The 12,377-nt window shown below is 39.5% G+C and overlaps 1 pseudogene; it reads right to left on the reverse strand.

Moving 5' to 3' along the window:
- Positions 1 to 11,951: 11,951 nt before the first annotated feature.
- LOC112209943 (small nucleolar RNA U13) lies at positions 11,952 to 12,043 on the reverse strand (annotated as a pseudogene).
- Positions 12,044 to 12,377: the final 334 nt, after the last annotated feature.

Genomic DNA, 12,377 nt, shown 5'->3' on the forward strand with positions numbered 1-12,377 from the left:
TAAAGAAATATGATTGGAAAGAAAACAAAAGCATTATATACACACACCTACATGTTTATAACAAAGTAAAGAGGAAATACTACTGATAATTTTTGCCCTAATTGCTGGAACTGGTCACATGGTATTTATAGCAACCTTTCATTCCATGACCCATTCTATATGACCTTTGCCTTCAGCAAGCACTTGATTTAGTCATGGTTCTTTTATCTGGGGATGTGACACAAGCCACATCTGAAGGATGTGGGCCGATAGTGCAAATGCCTAGATTGGGTTGCTGTAGTATTTTATTGACCTTAATCACAAGGCATGCTCATACTAAGAGATACTCTTAGGGATGTCCTGCATTCCAGACATTCTGTTCCTTACTTCTATTGTGGAATAGGAGTCCATTGTGGAGTTTTCCTTTGTCAGCATCATTTACCCCATCCAGCACTATAGCTCTCTTCTTTGCTACTTGTCTCAGAGGCACAAGGAACCCAAAGTGTCTGGGGAAGGTGTTAACTTCCAGCTCAATGGAATCACTGTTGCCTTTCCTGATGGAAACATTCCTCCCTTTGAAACTAAGATCTTGAAACCAATAGCAGAGCATAAGGTCTGTCCTCAGATAGAAACAGGAAGCAAAATTTTGCTAGTGGGACACTCAGGAAAATTGTGAGTGGTACCACTCCCATTTCTACCCCTTCATTACAGGACCTGAGAATCCTGGAGAAACAACACCAGATATTGGAAGCTGATTGAGATCATATACGACCTTCTGGAGCTTGCTCCAGCCATGCAAGTTATTGCCACCTAAGTAGGGCAAACTAGCCAAAAGACTGTTCCACCCTTCTAGCAAACCAGCTGCTTCAGAATGGTGGGGAACATAGTAAGATCATTGAAATATGTAAGCATGTGCCTGTTGCCATACATCTTTTGCTGTGAAATGAGTTCCTTGATCAATAAGCAATGATATAGGAATACCATGACAATGGATAAAGCATTCCATAAGCCCATGGCAAAAGCATTGCATGCAGGGAAGGAAAATCTGTATGCAGAGTGTCTATTTCAATAAGAAGAAAACACTGTCCCTTTCATGATGGAAATAGTCCAGTGTAGTCAACCTGCCACCAAATAGTGGGCTGCTCACCCTGGGGCATGGTGCTATATATGGGACTCAGTGTTGGTCTCTGCTGCTGGCAGATTCAGCACTCAGCATTGACCATATGCAGGTTGGCCTAGGTGAGTTAAAGTCTGAATTTCTGAGTTGATAAATACCTTCCATATCTGTCATCATGGTTACTTTATTCATGAGCTTATTCAGTGATTATTTGAATTGTTTCCCTTTACTCCATCAGTTTACATGTTGAAGCTCTAACTCAAATATGCCTGTATTTGGAGACAGGGCCTTTATCAGGCAATTAATGTTAAATGAGGTCATAAGTGTGGGGCCCTTATCTGAGAAGACTAATGTTCTTATAAGAGGAGACACCAGAGAGCATCTTCTTTCTTTCTCTCCTCACACCTGCTGTGGAAAAGCCAAGTGAGTACACAGTGAGAAGGTGGCTATTCACAAGCCAAGAAGAGAGCCCTCTGTGTTGACCACAACCTTGATCTTAGACTTTCCAACACCCAGAACTATGAGAAATACAACTCTTTAAGCTGCATAGTCCATGGTGTTTTGTTATGGCAACTCAAACCAACTAATACACTGATAAAGTCAAATATTTAATTATAAAGCACTGATAATATAAAAATTTGTTGGGCATTAGAGGAAAATGTGTCCACATGACTCATCTTAATTACTAATTTCCTTCCTTCCTTCCTTCCTTTTCCTTCTTTTCTTTTCTTTCTTTCCTTCCTTCCTTCCTTCCTTCCTTCCTTCCTTCCTTCCTTCCTTCCTTCCTTCCTCTCTCTCTCTCTTTCTTTCTTTCTTTCTTTTTGGTCTACAATGGCATGATCTCAGCTCACTGCAACTTCCACCTCCCGGGCTCAAGTAATCCTCCCACCTCAGCCTCCTGAGTAGCTGGGACCACAGGTGCGTGCCGCCATGCCTGGCTAATGTTTGGGGATTTTTTTTTTTGTATTTTTCATAGAGACAGAGTTTCCCCATATCACCCAGGCTGGTCTCAATCTCCTGGACTCAAGTGATCTGCCCACCTCAGCCTCCCAAAGTGCTGAGATTACAGGAATGAGCCATCATGCCAAGCACATCTTAATTAGTTATTTTAACCAAACTGCAAGGAAATTGCAGTTAAATTTTGAACTCATACTAAGTAATAACTAAGAAGGGAAAAAACAATACGAAGGATAAAGATCTTGTAAGGATTACAGTCGAAACACAAAGTTTATTTGCAATCCAAAACCTTAATTCAGTAAAGATTAAAGAAAATAGCTAAGAAAATCAAGAACAAAAGCATGAAAAACAAAAAACAGAAACAAACAAGAAAAACACAGATGATAGTCTTTGGCTCTTGTTAGTTGTCTAGATCTTGTTCTATAGATTTTAGGGGGAAGCTGTTTGTGTCATGGATCTCTTGACCTGAAGATATGTTGGAAGCTGTCTTTGTTTGAAGATCGTATGCTTCTGAAGTATTCTTAGACTTTTTAGTTATATATCCTTCCCTAACAACAACAACAACAACAACAAAATGGTACTCCCAGTGTTGAAGGTTATAACATCGTATCTTTTTACCTTAGAGACATGAATCCAGGAAGGTATACCTTCACATTTAATTACTGTACTAAGGATAAAAATAAACAAGGTCTTTTTCAACATGATTTCAGGGCAGAAGACTTCTTGAGAGGATGTAAAGGAAAGACATCTTGTGCTTATTGGTAATAATACTGATATGTTCCATCAGTTGGTTGCAGTGCTTTGCCATGTCTGACTGAAATGAGGTGGAGTTGAAGATCAGGAGAGAAATATCTAACCTTACAGGATAACCTGAAACAAATTCATGCAGGCTGGAGTGTTGTTTCCAGAGTCCTGAGAGCGAGAAATTACACTCTCAGTTGACAAAGCCAGAGAGTTCTAGATCATCTTCTCATTCTGATCACTTGAGTTTTAAAATGACTTGGCTGTCTGTACTCCCCCTGAGGACTGAGGGTGATGGGGTCATAGCAGAAAACAGTTTCTGAGTAAGTGGCAAGGCTTTGAAAAGTTCTGTAATACCAGTGTCAGCCAAAAGAGTGGCTATATCACTAGATAGAGGTTGGAATCCCATGTTAGAAATAAAATATAATTTTTTGTTTTGTTTGTTTTTTCCCTGGTGTCACAGCTGTACCTCTTCAGCAAGGAAAAGCTTCTATCCACCTTGAGAATAAGCCAACAAGATAAACTGGTAAAGAAAATGTGGCACATATACACCATGGAATACTATGAAGCCATAAAAAAGAATGAGTTCATGTCCTTTGGACATGGATGAAGCTGGAAACCATCATTCTCAGCAAACTAACACAGGAAAAGAAAACCAAACACCACATGTTCTCACCTGTAAGTGGGAGTTAAACAATGAGAACACATGTACACAAGGAGGGGAACATCACACACCAGGGCCTGTCGGTGGGTGGGGGGCTAGGAGAGGGATAGCATTAGGAGAAATACCTAATATAAATGATGGGTTGATGGGTGCAGCAAACCACCATGGCATGTGTATACCTATGTAACAAACCTGCACGTTCTGCATATGTATCCTAGAACTTAAAGTATAATTAAAAAAAAAAAGAATGAAGATCCATAGAAAGAAGAAATGTGGAAGTGTTCGTAGAGGCAACTGAGGCTCTTATTTACTTCCCACTTTCTTAGTTTTATCAAGTGCTAATAATGAGCTTTGAGGCAGAGACATTTTCAGCAATCTTTGTAAAACGTTTCCATTAATGTCGACAATAGTAGACAATTTGTCATTACTTGATTGGCGTATTTCATGGAGAATCTTTGGCAAGTTTGATTTGGGATTCTCTGACACAAGGTAGTAGCTTTCAGGAAAGTTTCAGAAATTATTGTCATACAGCTTTCAACCAAAAGTTCCAATAACTCTTCAGATTCCAGAGTCAATAACTGGTACTTTCTAATAACTTCTTGAACTTCAAATATCTGACTTCTTAATATATCATGGGATCCTGGGGAGTTGGGTCAGGAGTTTCCTACTTGTAGAAGATAAACTAGGGCATTTTCTTTTACCTAAATGCTATCCTTTTTTGTCTAGGCTTTTATGATAGTTACCATCTTAAAAAGCATTAGAACATTCCACAGTTCATTAATATGTTGACCATTTTTAATTTGTTTCTTGCTGAGGCTGAAAACTCTTGTTTCCATAGCATTTCAAAACCTTGGACTGCTTCAAAGTCATACTTGTTATCTGTGTTTACTGTAACTCTTTTATCTCTTCTCATTTGGCTGTCCTCTGTTGTGAGTGAAATAGGTTTTGCCATATGGGCAACTTTTACTCAGGTTGGGGCTATAATTTAGAAATAAATTGAAATCTGTTAAGGTTTATCTGCCCAAGAATTTTCCATTTTAATCTTAAGATATGACCTGTCAACAAGCATGATTAAATCTGGAATTTTTAATAGTTTTTTGAGATAGTCAATTCTCAGTTAGAGAAAAGAGTCATAGATTTCCTTTCTTAGGGTAAAAGAAGAAGAGTATCACAATTTGAAGTGTTGTCACAATTGATAGAAATGTACTGAGAATAAAGTAATTCAATTCCTTAAGAGCTAAGCCTGAATACAGAAAAACGTGAACAAGGATCGCACAGCCTAAGGTACCAGCGTCAAAGACACTTTTAAGTCAGTAGAGGTCTTCACTTGCTTGGGTCTGGCTGCATAGACCTGGTGAGCAGGATTCCCTCTAGACCTAAAGAAAGGCTGAAGTAAGAATCTAGTCTATCAATATTCCTTTGAAAAAAATCAGAACACCAAAATTTGGCCCGGATCGCTCATGTACAAACAAGTGTAAAGATTTATGATAATTAGAAATGTCCAGAGTGGGGAGACACTGAAGATTTTATTTATTTATTTATTTATTTAATTTTTGAGATGGAGTCTCGCTCTGTCACTCAGGCTGGAGTGCAGTGGCGCAATCTTGTCTCACTGCAACCTCCACCTCCTGGGTTCAAGCAATTCTCCTGCCTCAGCTTCCTAAGTAGCTGGGATTACAGACATGTGCCACCATGCCCAGATAAATTTTGTATTTTTAGTAGGGATGGGGTTTCACCATGCTGTTCAGGCTGGTCTTGAACTCCTGATCTCGTGATCTGCCTGCCTCAGCCTCCCAAAGTGCTGGGATTGCAGGTGTGAGCCACCACACCCGGCATGAAGACTTGATTTTAAGTCACCAAATACTCTCCATATTTAGGCTCTAGGGGGAAGTTAAATTCCCAGAAATTTGCAATGCCATTCATATGTGGTGATTATAAATAAATTGGATACCTGCTGGCTACAGTAGACAGCAAAATCCAGAAAATCTCTAAATTGTCTCTTGATCAGCATTCAATAAAAATTTTGAGTGGCTTATAATCTCTCTGGATGGAGGTATTTAATTCTTTGGAATTAATCATGGCCCATCTAATATATTTTTCCCCCAAAAATGTAAATTTTCCTTTGAAACAGTATTAAAACATGAGTAGATAGGAAGAATCAATCTCAGTGGTCACTTTATTTTTGGAATATGATATTTCACCCATGTATAACTTAAAGGTAGAGTCACAGATAAATTTAAATTTAAGGTCCTGGTAGTCCTGGTTAGTAATCTTTGCCTCAGTGAGCCTCTGAGGCATCACTGTTCAGGTAAAGTGTTGAATTTTGTAGAAAAAGTCAAGTCCTGATTCTCTTGATCTAGAGCAACTGAAGAAAGCAGTAAAAAGATCTATAACAATAAAATATTCAGCCTTTGGTAGCACTGAAGTTGAAATCATAAATTTTTTCCCCTACAGAACATCTCAAATTTCATGGAGATCTTAAATTGTCGTTTAAATGGCAAAAATGCCATTGGTGGAGCATTTCTTTTGGAGACTCCATCTACATAGTAAACCCCGAGCTATGAAGAGAGCAGCCATGGGACCACAGGAGCAAAGGTTCCCAGAGACGGTTCAGTGGTGACAGTCATGGGCTCTGAATGTAACATGGTGCAAGACTGGTGTAGCACTCTTAGTAATAAGAATTAGGGGTAAAATATGAAATTGAACTTTGTTTCCTGCTCAGAGGATAATAAACCTTCATTAATCATTACCTGCTTCATTTTTTTTTCTCTTTTTGTTTTTTAGCAGTATAGGACAATTGTTTTGCTAATATTCTTTTTTATTTAGTTACAATATTCACAGAATCAAGCATTTCTCTCCTCAGGTACTGAATGGCTTGGGTTGGAGCATCTAGTTGCTGTCTTTGTAAGGCCACTAGTATATTGAGAAGTTTTTTGTTGTTATTTGATTGTTTTATGGCCTTTGTTGTAAAATCCTATAAAAGAGTTCTGTGAAGAGATTGGCAACAGGGCTGTTTTATATTTCTGTATATGTTTACATATTAAATACCCAATTTCTGACTTAAAGTCTTTCAATAAAAGTAAGAAAGAGCCGGGGTCACATTTGCTTCAGGATCTATTATTAGATGTTGCTATAAAGTTGTGAAAGGCCCTATCCTTAAAGCCTCTAAAGCATTTGGATTAGTGCCCAGTCAATTTGTACAAGAAGACTTTGAAAGTAGCCTCCAAAATATTGGCCACTACCTACAGTTTTTCCAAATCTCTCTGACCTTCTCTGCAATTTCTCAGCATTTTCTCATTCAGATTTTCCATCCTTTTCTCTTTTTATCTCTCTTTCTTTTTCTTTCTCCCCCCTTCCTTCCTTCCTTCCTTCCTTATTTCTCTCTCTCTTTCTTGCCTAGTGATATCTAAAATCATCTCTGGTAGCCAGAGATTATATGTGATTATATATGTCAGCCCAGGGTGAGACCAGGGCTGAAAAACTCCCTGAGGGACTTGGCCTGTTATAAAGTGATTTAAATATAAGGACCAATTAAACTTTAGGGATTCCCAGCTGTGTTGAAAGGAGGACATGGATTGGAAAAAAGGTAGAGATAGAGGAAAAGTGATACACATAAGACTGAGGAGGATGGATAGTAGGCTAAAGACCACTAATTTCAACTTGTCATTTGGCTTAATCCAAAAAAAAAATTTAAAATATTTTACATCTTTATTTTATTTCAATAATTTTATAAGAAAGTGATTTTGGTATCTGAATTTCATTTGGGAGTTTCCTCATTTCAATAAAAATAATGCAGATTAGTGAATGTAATTTTATTCCCATTCTGTCCTAAAAGACCTCTCCTCTGAACAATTTTATTTTTATCAAAAGTTTTCCTGAGTAGCACTGTGATATTTAAAATTTTCTTGGCCAGGCACTATGGCTGTTTATAAACTCAGCACTTTGGGAGGCTGAGGTGGACAGATCACCTGAGTTCAGGAGTTTGAGACCAACCGGGGCCACATATGTCTCTACAAAAAAATAGAAAAATTAGCTGTGCATGGTGGTGCACTCCTGTAGTCCCAGCTACTCAGGAGGCTAAGGTGGGAGGATCACTTGAGCCTAGGAGGTGGAGGTTGCAATGAGCCATGACTGTGTCACTTCACTCCAGCCTGGGCAGCAGAATGAGATCCTGTCTCAAAAAAAAAAAAAGAAAAAGAAAAAAAGAAAAGAAAGAAAAAAAAAGAGAAAATTCTTGGTGTATCAAAGTTCTTTGAAAAGATAGTAACCTAAATTCAAATTATGGTATAAATTCATGTAAGAGACAGGGATTCAGCCCAAAGGAGTTATGGGTTTAGGTTTAGACTAAGAAAACCTGTAATAATGTTGTTAACAGTTTGAGGAAAACATTGTTGGTGTATCTTGGTTTCAGACCCCCATCTATCATCTGCTTCCACCAATCACAGAAGCAACACACTGATTTTCAGTAGATGGAAACTAAGCGAGGTGGTAGGACTCGGGACTGGGAGCTCACAGACAACACACAGTGCCTTCATAAGGTGTTGGTAACTGACCCAATCAAAGTTAGTCGAAAGGACACCAACTAGGGAGGAACTTTATGCACACCTCAGGCTCTCAGCCAATTACAGAAACAGAAATATTGGGAACAATGTCCACCTCTTCCCCAAGGACACACACCTACAAACTGACAGCAGAAAATGATTAGGATAGACATGAGCAATTTTCCTTGGGGTGGGGCTGGGATGTCTCACAGCTTGCTTCCTCATGTCCACAGGCCATAATATGAAAACATCACTATTGTAAAACCTAGGACTGGTTCTTGAGGTATTTCTCAGACCTTGCACTCTGACAGACCAGCTTTTGCCACCTGGACTGGTCACTCATGTCGAGAAATAGGCTCAACTGGTCTTGTGACCTCTTACCCAGGAAATGACTCAGTGCAAGAGGCCAGCTTTGAGCTCCTGAGGTTTCATCCCCAACTCAACCAGTCAGCATTTTCCACTCCCTAGCCTCTTGCCTACCAAAAAATCCTTGAAAAACTCTAGCCTCTGAGCACTCTGAGGCTGATTTGAGTAATATCCTTCCATCTACTGCTTGGCTAGCCCTGTGCTAATTGAACCCTTTCTCTACTGCAATACCGCTATCTCAGTGAACCAGTTTTATCTGTGAAACAGGCAAGACGTACCCACTGGGCCATTACACATATATATGAATAAGTAATGGAAAAGAAATGCATTAACTCCCAGCCACTTTCTAGTGAACCTATTCCTACTAAACACTGAGAGAAATTAAAATATTTCACCTCAAAATACATTTCTTTGACATATTTTGACATAGCTGCCACTTGGGCAGCAGGCAGAAATGGCCCTGCAAAGCTGTCTTTTGAGGGGAAAATTTGCATCTGTAGGGAATCTGCATTAATGCAGCCAGGTCTCCCCCTTTTTATAATTTTCCTGGATCTAGGAGAGATTCAGTCTGACACCTTTAAAAGTCCAAAATGAAACATTTATCCTCTATTCCGTCTAAGGAAGGCTTCATCTACATTACAAGGCCACCTTTGCTAGCCAAGCCTCTTCTCCCTTCTCCCGTGACCTGTTTTACCAGAATCTAAGCCCCTTTTTTTGTGACCTCAAAATGGTTTGTAAGATTATGTAACTCACTGGGAAGTTGGGTCTTAATTCTGAAGGCTCCTGTGTATACATGTTAAATAAATTTGTATGCCTTTTCTTCTGGTAATCAATCTGTTTCATGTCAGTGATTTGTAGTGAAACTTTAGGGGACCAAGAGCCTATGACTTTCACCACATCAAGACAAATTGTCTCAATTCCCAATTTTTTAGTCTATGGAGAGGAAGTTTTGCTTAGCCTGTACGTATCAATGATAAGATCGTTCAATTGTATTAATATAACCTAGGTATTAGCTAAGGTCACCCTGTTCTTTGCAATTTAAATCAAATTGGTTCTATTACCCAGTTCCTTTGTGCTTTCTATGTTTCGTGGTCATTTCTGACTCTCCTCGATTCCTGTTTCAGCTGACCTCTTAATCTCACTTTTGCTTTATTTCAGTTGGCTGTCAATTCTCTTTACTTTATTATACAGAGAAATTTAGCTCTTCACTTTGTACTTGTATTGTGTCTGCCTTTGTATATCAAAAGACTCTTTAAAGTTTCTGCTAAAACAAAGGCTATGGGTTCTGGGCCTCACTTTTGAGCAGCAAAGAAGGAATGTCAGTAGCTTTGAAATATAAAACTTTCATACTGTTTCCTCATTTTGATGTCTCTGTAAGTGGAAGAAAACCCTGTTCTGCTGAGAGTTTCAAGATGTATAGAACTACGCTACCACCAGTATCCCCAAAATCTTAGAAAAGGAAAGGTGCAACAGTCAGTTTTTCTTTTAGAAATAATATTTTTGCACATGCAGAAATGATCAATCAATACATGAGTAATGCTTACTAATCAGCATTTACACGCAAATGTAGCAAGATTTTCACCTGAGTTAGTAACAGCACACAGAGTTGGAAATAATATATGTTTGGGTACATCTGATAAACTATTTTTGCAACCCTCTTGCAAAAAGGGCATGTGACCTAGTACTAATAAGCTGGAGGGAACTTAGCAAGGCCTCTTTGTACAGATTCTTCTTGACTTTTGAATATACAGTGAGATCCCTGGGGAACGAGTGTCTTAAGATCTACTTCCAGATAAGCCAGGTCAGAGAATTCTTTTCATGGCCTTAAAGGAGAAAGCTGAGAGAAAGTCAGAGAATTACCTTCTGGTTCTATGGTTTTCTCAATTTCCTCAGCTTCGAATACTTAGTTTGCCCAGGTGCCATATTTTGGAATATTTTTTTCTGAACCCTAAGAAAGATGAGTAAGCTCTAGAAATCTACTATACAACATTGCACCTATAGTAAACAATAATGTACTGTACACTTAAAAATATGTTAAGAGGATAGGCTTCATGTTAAGTGTTCCTGTCATACACACACTGAAAAAAACTTTAGTGTCCATTAAAAGGCAGGTATTATACAGTTACTACCACCCTAATGCCAACCTCTGTGAGTAATTAGGAAATACTAAAAGAGACTTCCTAATTTTCTAGTCTTTCTTCGTTTTTCTGTCTAGTGTACAGTTTTATTTTTTAACATAATATATTAAGCATAGTACTGTAAACCAGAAATGTTTTTTTAAAAATCAGAATCTACTTTTAAAGAGTTTATTCAAGCAAAAAGCTGAGAATGTCCATTTGGGACACATGGACTACTGAGAAAGGGGTTCCGTGCTCTGAAGCTAAAAGTTACATTCTTGCTTGTAGGCAGAAAAAACAAATGTTACAGGATTTCAATATTTTCTATGCAAGGATGGTTTGAGAGTTAACAGCAAATTAATTAGTTACAGTTTGTTTCCTTTTCCCCATGGCTTCCTCTCCTCTCCTCTCCTTTGCTTCCCTTTCCTTTTCCTTTTCCCTTTCCTTTTTTTTTTTTTTTTTGAGATGGAATCTTGCTCTATTGCCCAGGCTGCATTGTAGTGGCATGATCTTGGCTCACTGTAACCTCTGCCTCCTGGGTTCAAATGATTCTCCTGCCTCAGCCTCCTGAGCAGCTGGGATTACAGGCACCAGTCATCACGCCCAGGTAATTTTTGTATTTTTATTTTTAGTAGAGATGGGGTTTCACCATTTTGGCCAGGCTGGTCTCAAACTCCTGACCTCAAGTGATCCACCTACTTGGGCCTCCCAAAGTTCTGGGATTACAGGCATGAGCCAGCATGCCAGGCCTTCTTCTTTCCTTTTTCCTTCCCTTTTCCTTTTCCTTTCCTTTCCATTTTCCCTTTGCTTCCCCTTCCCTTTCCCTTCCCTTTCCCCTTCCCCCTTTCCTTTCCCCTTCCTTTCCCTTTTCCTTTCCCCTTCCCTTCCCCTTTCCCTTCTCCCTTCCCTTTCCTTCCCCTTCCCTTCCCCTTCCCTTCCCCTTTCCCTTCTCCCTTCCCTTCCCCCTTCCCTTCCCCCTTCTGTTCCCTTCCCTTCTCCCTTCCTTTCCCTTCCTGCTTCCCTTCTTTTTCCCCTTCCCTTCCCACTTCCCTTCCCTTCCCCCTTTCCTTCTCCCTTCCTTTCCCCCTTCCCTTTCCTTCCCCCTTCCCTTCCCTTCCCTTCCTTTCTCCCTTCCCCTTTCCCTTCCCTTCTCCCTTCCCCTTTCCCTTCCCTTCCCCTTCCCCTTTCCCTTTCCCTTCCCTTCCCCTTTCCCTTCCCTTCCCCTTCCCCTTTCCCTTCCCTTCCCTTCCCCCTTTCCTTCTTCCTTCCTTTCCCCCTTCCCTTCCCTTCTCCCTTCCCTTCCTTTCCCCCTTCCCTTCCCTTCTCCCTTCCCTTCCCTTCCCCCTTCCCTTCCTCCTTCACTTCCCTTCTCTTCTCTTCCTTTTTCCTTTCCATTTCTCTTTTACTTTCCTTTTCCTTTTCTTTCTTTTATTTTCTTTTCCTCTTCTTCTTTTTTTTTTTTTTTTTCACATCAGATAGGTAATGTGCCAACCTTGAGGGAGGCGCATCTCACACAAGTGCATGAAAACTCAGTCATCCTGCTTATGAACTACAAAAGGGTCATTTTCCTTTCTTTGCAGGTGATTTCTATTTTCTTTTCAACTTAAAAAGGTATATCAATATTCCATCTTAAGACAATATGGTAGCCATGAAGTCTGTGTAAGAAAGGTAAGAGAGAAGTTCATCTATAATGACGATCAGCAGTGACGTGAAAAGGGGTCTTCCCTGGCATCCTTGAGTCCTTTACAACATTTAGAAAACAGTGCAGATAAGGAAGAAGACTAACTTATAATCAGAGAAAAAAGGTTACAGCTGCCTAAGGTATAGCTGCCTGCCACCTCACACAGAACCCATACTTATATTCCTTTAATGCTGAAAATAATGAGTTCTAATAG

The sequence above is a fragment of the Pan troglodytes genome, chromosome 6 (genome assembly GCF_028858775.2).
Source record: "Pan troglodytes isolate AG18354 chromosome 6, NHGRI_mPanTro3-v2.0_pri, whole genome shotgun sequence".
Taxonomy (NCBI): domain Eukaryota; kingdom Metazoa; phylum Chordata; class Mammalia; order Primates; family Hominidae; genus Pan; species Pan troglodytes.